Source organism: Leopardus geoffroyi, chromosome B2 (genome assembly GCF_018350155.1).
Source record: "Leopardus geoffroyi isolate Oge1 chromosome B2, O.geoffroyi_Oge1_pat1.0, whole genome shotgun sequence".
NCBI lineage: Eukaryota > Metazoa > Chordata > Mammalia > Carnivora > Felidae > Leopardus > Leopardus geoffroyi.
This window is the reverse complement of record NC_059332.1, coordinates 33747307-33761711: the sequence shown is the minus strand read 5'-3', so window position 1 is coordinate 33761711 and position 14405 is coordinate 33747307. Positions and strand designations below refer to the sequence as shown.

At 42.2% G+C, this 14405-nt stretch overlaps 1 protein-coding gene across 7 annotated transcripts in view; it reads right to left on the bottom strand.

The window, feature by feature from the left end:
- Positions 1-14405, bottom strand: part of ANKS1A (ankyrin repeat and sterile alpha motif domain containing 1A) — a 178197-nt gene that overhangs the window by 136008 nt on the left and 27784 nt on the right. The gene's annotated exons all lie outside the window — the stretch shown is intronic.

The following is a 14405-nucleotide window of genomic DNA, read 5'->3' as shown; positions in this document are numbered from 1 at the left end:
TAGCACCTTGCCCTAGTAAGTTTCCCCACCATGAACACTATAAAGACTGTTACCAGACTAATTTCCCTAAAGCCAGAGTCTAATCGTTACTAAGCTACTCCACAACCTTCAGTGGCACCCATCAGCCTTCAAAATGAGGTCAAAATGACTCAGTGAAGAAGGGTTGATGACTTGTGTGGTCCAGCCACAACGTCTATTTCCCAATCTTATTTTCTTCACTACTTCAGACCCCCATTGATTCAGCAAACTTCAGCTTTTCTCCAAATATGCACCGCCTCTTGGACTTCAGTGCTTTCCCCATCTGCCTCTCTCCTGATGGTCTGTGTTTTGATGCTCACTACAGAGGAGGGGGTGCTGAGCACTCTAAACCAAGTTCCGGAAGCCCCCTTCCCAGTTGCTGGGAACATGCCTCCCCATCACCACTTCATGGGGGAGTCACTTATTTTAGATAAGTAACTTGCACCTCCCTTCTTTCAAGGTTCTCCTTACACAGCTGGTGACCAGAGATATTTAGGAAGTCTCAATGCCACTTTTAATATTAAAAATGCTGGCGTGTATTTTACCCAGTGGGGCTTTTAACAACATGTATTAATTTCAAGTGTTTTATGCCTCCAGGATTTAGTTTAAACACAGGAGACAACTAAAACTCCAGGAATGACGAGCCCACTTATTTTAAGCAGTTCCCTTTCACAAATTCAAGTACAAACAACAAAGTCTAACAAAGTCAGAAAGTCCCAGCTCCACATTTAATCTCAGCAGTTTTTAATGCAAACTAACGTTAGGTAGTCCCACATCTGATTCAGAAGACGGAGCACTTAAAAACGTAAAACCAGCCCATCCCCAGGCAGAGAAGCATGAAAATGGAGTCAGATCTCCTAAGCATATAGAAAGGACAGAACTCAAGAGATTTTCTTATATTAGAGTGAATACAAACGGCCTCACGTGGCCACTGCTCTAAAGGAGATAAACACAGATGAAAGAAGAAACCTGAGCAGCTTGGTGTTTGAAATAACTGAAAAAAGTGATCCGCAGCCGTCGTATAAAATAAATTGGGAAAGAACAAGAAGAAACAAGGTTAAGAGAAGCAGGGTGAGGAAAACAGAGAAAAGTAAGACAAGAGTGTTTTACCTGAGATGTAGACACTTTTTTTTCTTTAAATGCCTTAGCCAAAAGAAACAGGTTTCACATGTGTAAGAGTAAGGGAAGCTTGGTTCAGAGCCAACCTGTCACGAAGCCCAGTTTCCAACACTTTACTAAGAGGCAAAATTGCAAAGATTTTTTCCTTGTGTTAAGTGCCAGGGGAGGGGGGGGGGCGGGGAAGACCCCCTAAGCTATATGCACATGCAAATGAGAAAATGAACAATAACTAGACAGGGTCCTTGAGTAAGGCCAAAATAATTTAAAGCTAACCAAGCTCTAGGCAAGCTCCAAAGACTACAGTGAATAAAAAATCAATTTCACCCAGTGTTGTAAGTGTCCTGGGAACTAGAATGAGGGCTTCCTTCCTCATCAGCTCTCTGGAAAATGCTTCAATTTGTAAGGGGAGTAAGAGAAAAAACAAAGCTTCCAACTTTCCAAAATACACAGTTATTTGGTTGGTTCTTCCATTCTTCTCCCTCTCTCCAGCTCACTCCTCTAAATACCACAGTATACTCGTCTAGAGCCACAATTTCTGGAATAACAGCCATAAAATATCAGCTATTGACTGCCACATGTTTTTTAACCTCAAATGAAAATAATGTTTGATTGCATTAATTCCCATCTAATTCATTAGTAGTTTTCAAAGGCATTAGCCCTGAAAATGCTTTTGGAAGATGTCAGTCAAAGCTACAAAAGGGTAGGAAGAAATCGGTACGATATCAAAGGAAGTCAAGTGTTTGAAGGAAGGGCAAGCAGTTGCTTCCAGAAAACTTACAGTTTTTCCATGTATAAATCCAAAACAACCTCCTTTCCACCACTCTATGCACGACCCCTCTGCCACCCTGCATTTAGAATCTTTTCAGGCTTCTATTTCTAATAGCTGACTTCAAAAAAAAAAAAATCCATTTAGCCAATGACATTTAGTCTCTCAAAGTAGTGCTGGAATGATCAGTGACACAAATTTAAATTCTACACTGCTAAATTAAACTTTCAAAAAAGGACTCACTCTTCTAACTCAACAATAAAAATAAAAATAACCAATTCAAATGTGGCCAAACGATTTGAAAAGATATCTCTCCAAAGAAGAGAGCTAATGGCTAATAAGCACAGGAGAAGTTGCTCAATATCATTAGCTGTGAGGGAAAAGCAAATTAAAAAATCACTTTATACCCACTAGGATGGCTAAAATAAAATGGACAATAACAAGAGTTAGCAAGCAAGGATGGGAAAAAACTGGCACCCATATACACCGATGGGACTACAAAATGGTACAGCCTTTTTGGGAAACAATTTGGCAGGGCCTGAGAAAGTTAAAGAGAGTTACCATATAACTCAGAAAGTCACTCCAAGAGAAATGAAGGCATACGCCCCCCAAAAAACTTGTATATTAATGTTCAAAGTAATAGCCAAAACATGGATACAATCTAAATTTTGACCAACTGGTGAATGGAGAAGTAAAATGTGGCAAATGCATAAAATGGAGTATTATTTGGCAATAAAAAAGAACAAAGTACTGATACTTGCTATTACGTAGATGAACCTTGAAAACATTATGCTAAGTAAAAGAATCCAGTCACAACCCAGACTGCTATGGATCACTTTTTCTAGTTATTTCAAACACCCGGCTGCTCAGGTTTCTTCTATTGTCTCTTCTGATCTCCTGTTTGTGTGAAATGTCCAGAATGGGCAAATCCATAGAGACAGAAAGAGTAGTAGTTGCCTGGGGAGACTGGAGGAAAATGGGGAGTAAATTCAAGTGTGTAAAGGAGTTTCTTTTGGGGGGGGTGATAAAAATGTTCTAAAATTAATACTTTTGTGATGTCTCTACAATTCTGTGGCTATATTCTAAACTACTAAACTGTACACTCTAAGTAGGTGAATTTCGTAGTGTGTGAAATGTATCTCAATAAAGCTTAAGAAAAAATAACACACACTATCTGACTGGTAGATATGACCAGGGTAAAGACAAGAATAACACATTCAGGTTATGACATATGAATCTGTGTCTGTCTTGTCTCAGATACAAGCAGATGCTAAGAATCAGAAGCTTTGGACCTAGAAAGGGACCTGAGAAAGCATCCAAACCAACCCCCTTATCTTCTAAATGAAAAAAGTATGGTCAAAAGGGGGAAAATGACTAAGGCAGAGTTGAGGCCAGAACTGAAGTGAAGGCCTAATCCCATGCCAGATTCTCCAGTCTCTCTGTACCTTAAACTTTCTCAGCACTACCCAGGGTCTTCCACTGGCTGCTGGAGGTCCAGCCTCAGCCCAACCCATCCCTCCTCAGGAAGCTATGGACTGTTAGAAAGTAACTCTCTTGTATCTGCAATTATGTGTCCATTAAACTTTGAACACAGACTAAAATACAGTCAATGTTTCAAACCTCTGACCTAAATAATGTATGCATAAGGATTCTTTAGCTGGAAAATAATATGTAAAATGGAGAAAAAAGATGAGTGTACATTATCTGGAAATGTGGGAACAGTAAAATGTTGAGTCTTATGATTCAACACTACCTGTTCTATACAGGGGCTATTGTGGAATTACAGAAATGAAGAAAAGTGCTTCTCCTAGAGTCTCTAGTTTACAAATGTAACAGACTCACTCATAAAAATATGTTATTGGCGGGGTGCCTGGGTGGCTCCGTTGGGTAAGCACCTGACTGCAGCTCAGGTCATGATCTTATGGTTTGTGGGTTTGAGCCCCACCCACATCAGGCTCTGTGCTAACAGTGTGGAACCTGCTTGGGATTCTCTCTCTTTCGCTCTCTCTGCCCCTCCGCCACTTGTGCTTTCCCTCTCTCTCAAAAATAAATACATAAATTTAAAAAAAAAGTTACTGTGTAAAATAGAGATCCTACAGAAAAAAACAAAACAAAACACTATGAATCCAGAAAAGGACACTCACACTATTAATCGTCTAGTATTTTGTGCTTCTTACTCAACCATTTTCTGCCCTTTAGCTCTTTGGAAGTATCCAGAACATAAAGGGGTGTTATCTGTCATACATCCATCTGACTGTGGATTTCCCCAGGCTTGCATGTAGACCATAGGGGACTTTCCTAAATGCAGGAAAGGCAACTCAGCAATTGGCTTCATCCCTCAACCCCAGACTGGTTGGAAGAAAAGGTACAGCAGTTCCCTCCTTCAACCATTGTAAGTCACTCAGGTTTTATAAGATTTAAATATCTCTTAAGATTTGGTGGTTCCATGAAATAGGGCCATTTTGTTAGGAGTAGAAAAAGAATAAGGGGAGGGGTCAGGGGTTCTTCTTTATAAAGATATAACTTGTTTCTGAGAAATTCAGAACTAAGAAAGCATGAAGGTCCAAGCCTTTATTTGAGATAAGCATAAAACCCTTCCCTAGACCAAAGTAATAAGGAAGAAGGGTCAACTTCTGATGGGTAGTGTACCAACTGGAAAGAGGACTTGGCCACACTTGTGATCACCATGATGGGAATGAAACAAATAATACTTCTCAGGAGACCTAACATTCCTAAGTTTGCAAAACTGCTGTTAATTTCCATGACAGGAAATTGTGCAAAGGCAGAGAAACTGGCTTCATTAGAGACAAGCAGAAGAACAGGAAGGCCAAAAGAAGGAGGAGACCATTAGAGCCCGCCACAGGTCATGTCCATCAACCCTAATGCAATTTTGTGCAGAATGTCAGCATCTCTGTTTTACAACAGGAATCTGTTTTAACATTTAGAAGAATTCAACAGCCTGCCCAGGTCACACAGAGAGCATGTGGCAGGGCTAGAGTATGAACCCTGTTTTGCTGGACTCCACAGTCCCGGGCTCCCACTGCCTCATCCGTTTACTACCTTCCTTCTCACAGAAACTCTCTCTCTCTCCATTACGTTCCTGTGCTTTATCCACTTATGTTGTGGGCCCTCCAAGAACAGTCTTGGAGAGAGACACCTACCACCCCATTGCTAAATCCTCCCCCAAAAAACAGTGAGAGAGAAGTAACCATCCAGATATCTACCCTAGTGGGGCCATTTTGTTTATCACTGTCATTAGAATATTTAGCCATCTGCCACTTTGCTTAAAATTTTTTCATGCTTATTTTTTTTTATGTGTATGTATTTATTTTTGAGAGAGGGACAGAGTGTGAGTGGGGGAGGGGGAGGGGGAGAGAGAGAGAGAGATTGAGAGAGAGAGCGAGAGCGAGAGAGAGAGAGAGAGAGAGAGAGAGAGAATCTGAAGCAGGCTCCAGGCTCCGAGCTGTCAGCACAGAGCCCAACGTGGGTCTCGAACCCATGAGCCATGAGAGCATGACCTGAACCGAAGTCAGACACTTAACCAACTGAGCCACCCAGGTGCCCCTTTATTCTTTTGAAAAATTTTCTCTCTCTCCTTATTGTAAAGATCATACTGGTTAACCATTACTTTTATTTGAAAAAAAAATTTTTTAATTGAAGTATAGTTGGCACACAATGTTACATTTGTTTTAGCTTTATGACCATTACTTTTAGTTATGAGACCCAAACACTTGAAAAGGCCCTGTTCTAGTAGGCCTTACTTTTATCATTTTTTTCCCCATGTAGTTCTGGCTTATTCTTCATGTTGGTGTTGTATGACTTCTGAAATCAATGAATGAGATTTTTCTCTTTAATTATCTTTCATTGATAGCTCTCTCCCCCTCTCTACACAACAACCCCTTATGAGGAGGGTACAGTTGTCACCCTAATTTATCATATCAATGAGGAAACTGAGGCACAGCATGGTTGAGCACCTTGCCCAAAGTTGCACACCTAGTAGTGTGGCTGGGATTCGATTCCTGTGGGCTCAAAACCCCAAAGCCACTAAATTCTATGCACTTTACAAAACCTGTCTCACATCTTCATGACAAATCTTATCTCCATTAAATGGACTTAGAAACTGAGGCTCAAAGAGGTTAAGTGACTTGCCCAAGGTTACACTTGCCCAAGCTTGTGCCAAGCTAATAAGCAGACACAGCAAGTGTTCGCACCAGGTCTACAGGACTCAAAAAAGCACCTATTCGTTCTTATGTGCCACCACGCAGTATTCCTAAAACAAATTCCTCAGGAGAACCAAAAAGAGGAAACAAAATGCCATCTTAAAAATGGCGGCCCCAGCTAACTAACTGATGGGAGACTGGGAAACAGAGTAACAAAGAGTAGGGACGCAAGAGCCAGACTGCCAGGATTCGAATCCCAGCCACAGTACTAGGTGTGCAACTCTGGGCAAGGTGCTCAACCATGCTGTGCCTCAGTTTCCTCATCTATAAAATAGGGTAACAACCGTACCCTCCTCATAAGAGGTTGTCATGAGGATTAAGTGAGCCAGGGCTTGGGAAGTATTAGAACAGTGTCTGACACAAAGCAGTGGGGGAGGGAGGGGACAACAACTGTTCAAAAAAGAATCACTGAAACAGAGCAAACATGGATAAGGTCCTTAGCCCAATCCCCACCCACCCCCACCAAACTGCCCCCCCCCACCTCCTGCTGGGATGGTGCTTTTATTGGGCTTTTGGGCTAGAGCCTTGGCCTGGGGGAAGCTAGGACTCTTTATCTAAACATTGCTGGTGTCATTCCTGTGACAGTGCTCCAGACAGAGGGATTCCAAGCATGAAAATCTGAGACCTTTCAGATGATCCTGTGGTGCTTGGGGCTCAAAAAGGCTTCTCTCCTCTGTGTTTCTTCCTTTGCAATCTCAAAAGCAATCACATCACTGACAGCTCCTAACCATGGTAGCTGAGGGCTCAGCTGAGGGCTGAGATCTGAAACAGCAGAAGCACAAGGAAGGGGGATAATATCTTCAACTTCGATCTAAGTTCAGAAGTTCCCTCAGGGACAACAGGGCTGTAGCCCAAATACCACCTGATTCTCCTTCTCCAAGAAGCCCGTGCTCAAGAGGGTCTGGGGGAACTGGCAATAAAGTTGAACAGCAGCCACTAGGAAGCAAGTGCCAAGTCCGGGCTCTGCTGACAGCTGACCAAGTCGAGCTGAACACGCTATGAATGAAGAAGGGAAATGCTAACCTCGTCTACTGCTCCTGCATTCAAACTGCAGCCCAAAGGAAGCCACCGGTTTGGGGAATGGGGCTGTGCTTAGGGTTGCTCTTGGTTCTAAGGGGTAATCACTTTCTTGCTTGTCATGAAACCTTCCCCTAACCTGCTCTTCCTCTCCATTCTCTCGCTGACCAGATTTTTGCACGGCTATTCATACCAGACTGAAGTCCCAGGTCACCTTGCACTTGTCCCCGTGTCTCCATCAGTCATCAAATCCTCTATGTTAGTACTATGTCAAAAGGCTACCTACACCTACCCATTTTTCTTTACTACTGTGGTGATCACTTAGTGCCGACCTAGATGAGATGCACTATGAGAACAGCTTCCCAGCTGGCAGCCTGGCCCTTGTCACTCTCCTCTTTCTCCTCACTCTGTAAGTCCACCGAAGACTCATCTGCTTGAATTTCCAGGTCCTTATGTCATTCACAGCTCAGAAATCCCTAGTGGCCCAAATGGCCCCTGGTACCCCTCTACAAAAATTAATCTTTACATTTATGTTATAATTTATCAATCTCTCCCACCTCCCATGCACAAAATCACATAACCCAATCTAAGCTCCTGTTACCTTAATGTTTCCTTACAGCTTCTATAACACATCATGTTCCTTCCTATTTCTGCACCCTTATGCACACTGCTCCCCTTGCAATTATTCTCTTTGCATGACTCAAACCTTCAAGCTCATGTCAAGGTCTACCAATGAAGCCTCTCCTGACCACCTCCCACACCTTACCTCCTCTTCCTCTGAATTCCTCTGGCACTTACATCCTGTACCACAACACTTTTTGTAGATACATACATACATACATACATACATACATACATACATACTGAATACTTAGTATGTGCCAGGCATCATTCTAAATGTTCTATGCTCATTTAATCCTTCCAACAACCTGATGGAATTATTCTCATTTTACAAATTGACAAACTGAAGCACAGATAGGCTATCTAGCCCAGAGGCCCCTCAGAAAGCCCTGGAGTCAGGATGCAACCTGGTACCAGAGCCTGAACTCTTAATCACTATATAATCATTACACACTGCTTCATACTGCACCAGGGTTATAAGTTACTCACTGGCACGATCCATGCCAATATGCCCTGCAGTCCATCCCCAAAGCTGCACACTAGCTAATACCTGGTAAGTGATGACAAGAAACAACATCAAGTCCCCAATCAGGGACTGGTTCTGGTGCCTAGCAGCAGCTACAAGAGGTGCTTTTCCCCTCCTGGGAGCCTGGGACCTGGGTAACAGGTCATCTGTCAGATGTAAGCCAACATCCAACTAATGTGAGTATAAAATCCAGTATAGGGGCGCCTGGGTGGCGCAGTCGGTTGAGCGTCCGACTTCAGCCAGGTCACGATCTCGCGGTCCGTGAGTTCGAGCCCCGCGTCGGGCTCTGGGCTGATGGCTCGGAGCCTGGAGCCTGTTTCCGATTCTGTGTCTCCCTCTCTCTCTGCCCCTCCCCCGTTCATGCTCTGTCTCTCTCTGTCCCAAAAATAAATAAACGTTGAAAAAAAAATTTTTTAAAAATAAATAAATAAATAAATAAAATCCAGTATAAAAATCCACCTCAAGTACAGAGACAGAACACACTTTTGTCTCTTTGTCTACACACTTTACAGTGAGAAATACTTAAGAATTCAAGTAAGTTGCATGACACAAATTAGAAGGGTCACAAAACAATTCAAAAGGTTCCATTTTGGAAACTATGAATAAAATGATGCTGTCCCCTTAGAGAAAGTATCTTCAGCATCATCAGCATTCTCCCCCCACCCCCAACTCCACCCCTGCACTCAATAAGTCCAGGGACAAGAGATCATGCATCTAACATCATTAACCCCGAGAGGAATGGCTCTAAGAGGTTGGGAACATTGGACTTCCAGAAGACTCTAGAAACTCCTGAGGGACTATCCTTCTTCCTTTAACACATCTAATCAAAGGCATGGATGGTCAAGGGAAGCCATAAGTAGCCGTCAAAGAAGTTTCTCAACTACCACAGGTAAGTTTCCCAAGCTCCCACCACCCAGAGAATGCCCTGGAGAGTCCATGACTCCAGAATGTTCTCCGACTCCACTGGTGAGCACTGCTCACCTGTATCCTCTGAGGGTAGCACACCAGTGGCTGGGAATATCCAGGTTTCTTCACTATAACTTGTGATCATCAGAAGATACAAGCCACACCAGAGCGAGAGCCACAAAAATACAACCTTAGTCATAGTTTTGCTTCATGGTAGCCTGGACATGTTAACACATATAAAAGGAGCTGAGCTTTTTTATAGCCTCCTCTAGTCTTACTTCCTAATTCAAATCCACTCCTGATGAGAATCCCTCAAGACTCTCTCTAAAGCAGGGTTTCTCAACTTCAGCACGACTGACATTTGACCAAAAAAGTTCTTGGTTTTGGGAAACTGTCTTGCACACTATGTTTATAGCGCCCCTGGTGTGCACCCACTAGGTGCCATAGTACCACGCCCCACCCCCCGAGTTGTGACTACAATCATCATCAATGTCAGAGAGGAGGGAGGACCATTCCTGGTTGATAATCACGGCTCTACAGAAACTGAAGAAAGCTCTCTTTGGTCTGAATCCCAGAGATCATCACCCCAACCCAGCTGCAAGCTGAAATTACTTTTCCTTCAGTTTTCCAATCCACATACAGACCTCCACAGAGATTCTATGGACAGAATCACCCTGAATAAGATTCTCGAATTCTTGGTTTAAAAAAAACACAAACAGAACAAAAAACAAAAAACAAAACAAAAACGAAAACCTCTTCCTTCATGTCTTATCACTTAAGCCTCCATGGTTTCTCAGCTATTTCTCTAGAAAGGTTCTAACTTTCTTATTCAGTTACCCCCAGGCCCACAGGCTTACCCTGCTATCATATGCAGTGTGTAAAGGTGTAATTACATGCTCATTATCTGGTCACAGCCAGGGACCAACCAGACTCCCTTTCCCTGCATCCTTGATGTCATTTGTCATACAGGACTTGAGAAAAGCCATTCCACAAGCAAAAACTAGGAGAAAAATGTATTAAAAGAGAGTTTATTGAAGGCCCCAAACAAATGGGTTTTATTTTAAAATAATCATTTACAGAAGACAGGAAAGAAATCAAGAGTCTGCTAAGATAGTTAAAGCTTCTGAGAAAAAGAAAAGAGCAATGTGAAAATATAATTCATACAGGCCAGTAAGGTACTAAGAATTAAATGTCTCCTTGTAAATAAATGCAAGGAAGAAATATGAGAACACTTAAAAGACCAACAGAAATAAACATAACAGTAACTGCTGAGTTGCCAATTTAAAAAAAAAAAATAGTCTTCAACAACAGAGGCAAAAGATCAACATAATTAGGTAGGAAAAGTAAAAACAATATTAGAGGCAATTAAGACTCTTCTAAGGTCAGATAATATTAATAAACGTACTAACAGAGTCTTATGCCTCTGTCTAATTATTTTGCTTCCTCTTCCGCCTCCTTGATCATTTCAGATGGATTTTCTTGAAATGGCAGGAGCCACCCATTTGGAAACCCCAAGGTCCCTGTGCCAATGGTTGCCAAACCACATACAGAAATAGCAGCACTGCAGAGAAACATGAAACTTAACAAATTACCCCCAAAGAATGTCTCCTTCAGGAAGGGTTAAAGGCTGGGAAAAACAGGAAACTGCACTTGTAGAAGCTTTTTTTGAAAGCAACTAGGCTCACCACTGCAGAAGCTTTTTGAAGTAAAAAAATGTGTACAAATCTTCAACGACTTTATCAGGACTATAGTGAGTACTGAGGACATAGGTCTCTGGGACTTAAAAAAGCGTAAGGATTTTGTTGAAAGAAAAGCTAGAGGAAAGTGTATCTGAAACCAAACCCTGACCAATTTCTATCAGACTTCATAGACCTAGCTGAATGGTTCATATTAACATCCATAAACACATGAGAAAAGAAAATACACACACCAGAAAACCCTCCATCCAATGCCAAGTACAAATAGATCCTGGGAGGCTGTGGGGACAAGCCAACATTCACAGTGCATTCATTTTTTTTTAAATCTCCTCTAGGTGTCTGAAGGCACAAAAAAGAAGAAAAAAGAAAAGGAGGGAAGAAGGAAGAGAGAAGACAGGGGATGGAGGAGGGAAGTGGGAGGAGGGAGGAGGAGAAGAGGGAGGAGAATAGGAAGCAGGAGAGGAGGACAAGGAGGAGAGGAAAAAGAAGAAAGCAGACACCCTTCAAGCAGCTTGCAGGCTCTTGGAGCACAAAGCTGTGAGGAGCAGCATGGAGCCCAACATTGGGCACAACACGCTTAACTAAGAATCTGAGAGCTGACCATCTTCCTATCAGAATTCAGGACACCTTTCCTGGGGTCTCAGAAGAAGAAAGGCACCTCCCTTCTCAGACTTTAGCTCCCCCACAATCCGCCTATTCCATTACATGCACGATGGAGCCTGACAGACCTCAGTTTAAAACTATACAACTTAGTAGCATCCTGAGCGTGGGCAAGTGGCTTAAACTCTAAGTTTATTAAATAAGAATTAATGTGAAATTAAATAAGACATAACAGGAAATGTGCTTACCCAGTTGCTGGCAGCCAGTATGCAATATGTGCTATTAACATTATTACAGCAGCATCTTCAATTGCTCCCTTTCCAGCATGTTTTCCCACTGCCTTCAGATGTGGTCAGAACAGAGAACCAAACAGAGGAAAAAGGCTTCACTGGGTCGCACTGCCCCAAAAGCCATCTCATTTCAATTTTTCCTGTCTTTACCCAACTTTGGAAATCAGTGTTCTATACACAGGGAGACTCCCTACCCATTCGCTGCACAGCCCCTGAAGGCAACCATCAGCTTTTCCCCACTTACTAGCTCACTGACCACGAACTTACTACTTAGCGCTCCTGTGCCTCAGTTTCTTCATCTGTAAATGAGGATAAAAGTGCCCATTCATATGGTTTTGTGAAAATTCAACGTAAAGCATTAGTACTTCAAATTACAGTAAGCGTGCTTGAAATTTTAGCTGCTAATGCTCTCTACTTACACTTACCTTCAGAGTCTTGGTCAAAAAAAGCATGTCACTTACATAGACAACACAGACAAGGGGGAATCCAGGTAGGAAACAAGCAAGGAACAATGTTTTAAACGATCTGCATGTAACAACCTGAAGGAGAGTATTGATTTATTCAGAACATCTAGCTAGATATGTTCTCCTGAGTCTCCCTGCAAACCTCTAATGCCCATAACATTTTACAAAACAAAAGTCCTTGATTCTTTTACTAGCCAATGACACTGAGTCTGCATGTTTGACTAGATGGACCCACTTCCCAAAAGAACTTCCCAAGGGGGCTCAAGCTGTTGTAAACACCAAATATCAGTTGTCTTGATAAATAAGTCATTACCTATACCATAGTCTGATCAGAAGGCTTTAAGTTATACTCGAGCTTTTTGAAAATATAAGTCATTACACGGATACCTAACACTAGAAAAAAAAATTTTTTTTGAATAAGGCTTTTTAAAGATGTTAACATTTAAAAGATGTGAACATTCTCTTGAAGGACTTAAAATTAACAATAAGGATTCTCTCTCCTTTCTCCCGTATCTTCAGAGTTCTTACAGAATTTCAGAGTAGAAGGAGACTTGGATATTTTTGAAGCCAAGACTTTCATGAGCAGCTACATTTGGAAGCTCCTCTGAGTTGTCCCCGGGCCCCCAGTTTGGGTGAGGGACTGAACAAACCAGAAGAGGATTTAACTCGCCATGCAGGTCCTCCAGGCCTACTGCACTGAAACAGCTCCAGCCTGGGTGCTAATTAATCACACAAGAGCATGCCAATCCCACTCTGTTGTTTTCTAAAACGTGCAAATAGAAAATTAACATATAATGATGTTACAAAAGGCTGGTACCCCAACGTTTCTCAGAGTAAAAAGCAAACATTGTATTATTCTGATGCATTAGCTTATCTTTCTGCTTAGATCATCTCTAGTCCCAGTAAACCTAGGCTTCCAAGTCCATCTGTGGTTTGTTGTTTCAAAAAAATATTCAGAAGGGAGGTGAAACCTATGCTTTGACAAAGGGCCTATTTTGATAGAAAGTCTTCACACATTCCATCCTTTGGATACACTGTCTAAATTTTTTGTACCAACCAGAGATCCAGGTGGCCTAGAGGGCATGATTAATTCTATTTTTAACTTTTGGACAAACTAAGAAATGAAGCTATAAAAATAGATGATTCTCTGCTCTCTCCTCCCTCATGTTCCCAAGCTTGTGTTTGTCCAGAATCTTTATCTGTCTGTATGACAGTCTCAATGTTTTGTGCTATTAAAGTACTGCAGTGGCTCAAAATAAGATGTATCCAACTCAGAATCTTCCCAACATGAAGAATCAATCCGTTAACTATTACTTTTGAAGCCTACTTGTACTGCTACTTAGAAAAGAAGCAATAAGGCCCTGGGATGGTAACTGAGGGCAGGGAAACAAGTCCTCTGCAAGGCAGTGAGCTCATGACAAAAACAGTATGTGCCATGAAGCCAGGCAGACTTAGGTGAATGGCACTGAGCGCATTACACAATTCTTAAAAAGGGTCTATTCACACCTACCTCAGAGAAGCTGAAGGAGAATTCAATAAGAATATATCGAAAGAGCGTAGCACAAAGAGGCGTGTTAATGAATGTGACTTCATCCCCAAACCTGGATATACCTTTAAAAACCACCCTAGTGAGGGAACAGGGAAACGCTTGCACCTCCTGGCTCATCACAAAACAGGCAAGCAGACCCATTCCTCAAAAATCAATAGCAACTTAGTTAGGGACTCCTTTCTTAAGAAAAAAACAAAACAAAACAGAAGAAGAAGATGAAGAGGAGGAGGAGGAAGAAAACCCCTACCCTAACATCTTGGAGCAGGGAGAGGAAGGAATAATGTCTACCAGGCAATGAGGATACAACTGTGGCCAAGAACGAGGCCTTAAGTACCTTACAGGGCTTGAGGTGGATAGAAACAAGCAAATGGGAAATTGCAACACAGTATAATAAATGCAACACCAGAGGTTACAGAACAGGTTCTGGGAGCACAAAGGAAAGGCCCTCATTCGCTTGTAGAACTGGAAGATTCCCACAGGAAGTGACCTATGAGGACCAAGACAACAACAACAGCAGCAGCAGCAGCCAACACTTGCTGAGAAGCTAGTATGTGCAGGAACATGCTAAGTGCACTTAGGGATTACCTCTTGTAATTCTCTGAACACCTCAAG